A 4,637-nucleotide genomic window follows, 5' to 3' on the forward strand; every position below is an offset into this window, starting at 1 on the left:
CCGCCGCGTAATCTCTTTCATCCGGTACTCCCGTATCGGGTAAGAGGAAAGCTGCTTTTCGCACTGTGTCGAAGCTGCTGCGAAACTTTCTCGCAGGAAACGTGCACTCACGATCGTCCCGACGAGCGTGAATTCGAAGGTACTTGGGTATCCTGCGAATTACGCAAAGCCATCGAGAAGGGCTATCTCGTGACGAGCGTTAGTGGAATTTGGCAGTATAAAGTCACACGATACGATCCCAATACTCGACAGGGAGGTTTGTTTGCCGAATATATAAATACATTTCTACAATTAAAGCAGGAAGCTAGTGGATGGCCGAGCGAATGCGGGGATAACGATGACGATGCTAAGGAACGTTACCTGAGGGAATACGAAAAAACCGAGGGTATCGTTCCCGATAGAAATAACATTACTCGAAATTCCGGTTTGCGTTCGGTCGCTAAGCTTTGTCTAAATTCATTTTGGGGAAAATTCGGCCAGCGAACCAATCTGCCTAATACTGAGATCGTAAAGTCATACCAACGATTAATGACTTTACTCACGAGTCCGGAGCATGAGATAACTGATATATTACCCGTCAATAACGAGGTACGTTTCGTGGCGGCTACGTGAAGAGGCGGTCGCATCTTTTCCGATGACGAACATCGTAATCGCGGCAAATACGACGGCGTTAGCGAGATTAAAATTATACGATTATTTAGAAAAATTAGATAAGCGCGTTTTATATTACGATACAGACTCATGTATCTACTTAAGTACCGGTGAGCCGAATGAGTACGAACCGCGTACGGGTAATTTTCTGGGCGATATGACGGATGAACTCGAAAGCTACGGCCGCGGTAGTTATATCGAGTCGTTTGTTTCTGGTGGTCCAAAATTTTACTCGTATATCGTTCGTACGCCAGAAGGACGCACGCATGAGGTCTGTAAAATAAAGGGAATAACACTTAATTTTAAGAATTCGATCGTTCTAAATTTTAATAGTATTAAGAAATTAATTGAAGAAAATGAGAGAAAAAGGCGAGAAGCAGAAGAACAAACGGCGGGGAAAGCGGTGATAAATTTGCATTTTACAGCAATTCGGCGTACTGCGTTTCATGAAATTATAACACAAAACGAGACAAAGTCATGTGCGCCGGTAAAACGTAAATTTATTAATAATCGTTATTCTTTCCATACGGTTTCGTAGATGAATAACCTTTCTCTTGCTCGAACTTTCTCTTTCGTTTTAAGTTAGCAACGTTGTCGAGTTTTCCGTCCATTAGTATAATTAGGTAATAATGTAAAGTTATAATGTAAGATTTTGTAAAATATGAATATTGTTTTTGTAAATATTTTATTGTTTTGTACATCTTTTTGGTATTAGAATTGTTGTTCAATTTTATAATGTAAAACATAAGTATTTTTTTACCATATAAAATTGTATTGTATTCGAGGCGTTCGAAAAATGATTAAATAAAAAACAACTTTAAAAGCTCTTTTTCCTCTTTTTCCCCTTTTTTGTAAGAAATAAGTAATAAACATAAAAATAAAATATTTTATATTTAAAACACAAGAAAAATTTTTTACCTTCTTCCTTCCTCCGTTATAAGCTTTTTTCCCACGGCATTTCATGTAAGCTCGTAGCGGCGATGCCCCGTCCTCTCACATATCCGAAAGAATTGTAGGCTGATAGAATTATCGCGGATAAGCTTATGCGCGCGCGCGCGCGTCGCACCGTGGCGCGAATCAGCTCAGAAGGCGGCTCGGTGCTCTCCTCTCCCCGACTAGCCTACGCGGGGGTACGCTGACGCGAGCGTGTGCCCGCTGCGTGGGGCCCTCGCCGGGTCGATTAGCTTATCTCTCTGCTTAAATTTGTCCTTTGCATATTCTTGAAAATATTATTAAGCGCCATTTTTTACCCTTTTCTTTTTTGCTTTTGAAGTCTTGCACGGTAATCGCGTGTTTATTTCGCAAAATGGACGTGCGCTGTAACATCCCTGGACATCGATCGTATGCGGTCCTACCGGTTGCGGAAAGACAATTTTCGTAAAGACTTTCTTCCGATATTTATCTTTCATGTCCGACGTGCGTTTCGAGAGAGTTTTATTTTATTACGCGGAGTGGCAAGAAGCTTATCGACAATTACTATACGACGATCGTGAAAAAGAGATCGAAGAACAGAGTTGGCGACGCAGTAACGTTAAAGCGACGAAGAAGAAGAACGTAATTGAATTTCGCGAGGGATTACCTCATTCGGAGGATTACTCGAACGATCCGCTCTCCCCGAAATTAATGATAACACTAGTTTACAAAAAATTTTTTTTTTTAATTACTTTGAACCGAACTACGTGTCTCTTATAGATTTTTAAATGCTGAAAACGATGCCGCAAACGGAAAAATTCTAGCACGTCAGATTTCGAAGATAATTAAGGTTTAATACTTCAAAAATGGTTTTTTTTGCGATATTTGACACTTTTTAATAAAGAAGGTTAACGTTATCTTGAAATTTCGATCAGGAGTCATGAATGTACTGTTCATCCACTATAAAATGCATTTTTTTTATTTCAATACCTTACTTTTTAGCCATGTTACGAACGATTAAAGATAAGAGCTATTTCGAATATGAGGACCGCAATGTCATATACGTATGCGGTAACGCTAAAATCATTTTAAAACAACAACAACGCCCATACATACACACACATAGAGAGAGAGAGAGAGAGTGAGAGAGGGGGGAAGAAAGAGAGAAAGGGCAGGGGAGAAAGAGAGGAGAGAGAAAGAGTTATTTTATGAAAGATATGTAGCTGCATATTACTAATTGCATTTTTTCTTTAAGCAACGATGTATTTTTATTATACCAGTGGATTAGTCTCATAATTCTGTGCATAAAAGTATCAAGGTTCAGTTATCAAAATGTGACCCTAAGAAATTAATTCGCATACACATACGACGCTGCCGAAGTCACCATATTCAAAATAGCTCCTATCTTTAATCGTTCATAACATGGTTAAAAAGTAAGGTATTAAAATAAAAAAAAAATGCATTTTATAGGGGATGCACAATACATTCATGACTCCTGATCGAAATTTCAAGATAACGTTAACCTTCTTTATTAAAAAATATGAAATATCGCAAAAAAAGCTATTTTTGAAGTATTAAACCTCAATTATCTTGGAAATTCGACGTGCTAGAATTTTTTCGCTTGCGACATTGTTCTCAGCATCCAAAAATCTATAAAAAACACGTAATCCGATCCAAAGTAATTTTTTGCTATAAACTAGTGTAATCGACGATCTTATAAGAAAATCGTCGTCGAGCGACGCGATCGTGGATCTTTTCATCAAAGGCAGTCATCGCAAGAATCTCAGTGTTATTCTTATCTCGCAGAATCTCTTCCATCAGGGACGTGGTCAGTGCGATATATCGCTCAACACGAATTACATCGTCGTTTTAAAAAATCCACGTGATCGAGCTCAAATTCGTCATTTAGCACGTCAAGTCTATCCCGACGATCCGAAATTTCTAGAAGAGGCATACTACGACGCTACGTCGAGGCCTCACGGCTATTTGCTGCTCGATTTGAAACAATCAACCCCGGACGAGTATCGATTTCGAACATGTATTTTTCCCGAGGATACGACTCATTACGTCTACGTGGCACGTAGATCATTTTCCAGGGGATTCGTATAAAAAGCGAGTACGGGTAATCGTACGTGTCAGTCGTAGATTTTTCTCGCGATGAAGGTGGTTGACAAGAAATCGCACAGTGCGATGAAAATCGCCACACATTCGATCGGTAAGAGAAACGCATGCCTCCTCGCGGCGCTCTATCATTTGAACAAAAATCAACGCACAACCTTCTTACGCGGCGCTGACGAAAAATTAATTCGTTGTATCTGTGTTTTTACACTCAAAGGTAACGTCTCGCTCGAACGTTGTGAAAAAAATTGGTTAACCAAATACAAAACGCCTCTGCGTCGCATCGTTGCAAAACGTGGTAATTGGAAGTATAAAAGAAAGCTGTTGGTGCAGCGAGGCGGATTTTTACCTTATATTATTGGACCTATATTATCGGCCTTATTATCACTAATTAACGAAGGAACGAAATAGTGGGGATAAAACGCTATGGAAAGGGTAAAAAAAATGGTTTTAATTTCGACGGAAAATCTCGAGAAAATGCAACAACAGTTACGTCAGAATCCGACATCATTCGCTGATGGAGAGTCAAAGGAAATCGCAATACCGCAAAATTCGGATAACGCCGCGAGCACTAATAACAGCGCAAACTCCCGGAACTCATCTAACACGACTCGATGCGGAGATGGGACAGATTCTTAATTCTGACTGGCCACGTGACGAAAGTGAGAGATGGAAAATGTACCGAGAGAGAGAGGCATTATGGCGATACCTACGATTTATCCAAGAACCACGAAGGCAGAAAGACATACGCAGCGAAAACGAAAACGCAGAAGACAACGCTACACGAGATGCCTCCGCTGATAACGAGACGACGAACGATGACGTTTTTCACGATCTCACGCAAACATCTGATATACCGTCAGCGCATTCCGTCAGTAACACCGGTATTATTACGAAAAATTTCGAAATTTCGAGCGAGCATAATCATGCGAAGAATAATCATGCGATGAAAAGCA

Source organism: Trachymyrmex cornetzi, unplaced genomic scaffold (genome assembly GCF_001594075.2).
Source record: "Trachymyrmex cornetzi isolate Tcor2-1 unplaced genomic scaffold, Tcor1.1 scaffold46, whole genome shotgun sequence".
Taxonomy (NCBI): domain Eukaryota; kingdom Metazoa; phylum Arthropoda; class Insecta; order Hymenoptera; family Formicidae; genus Trachymyrmex; species Trachymyrmex cornetzi.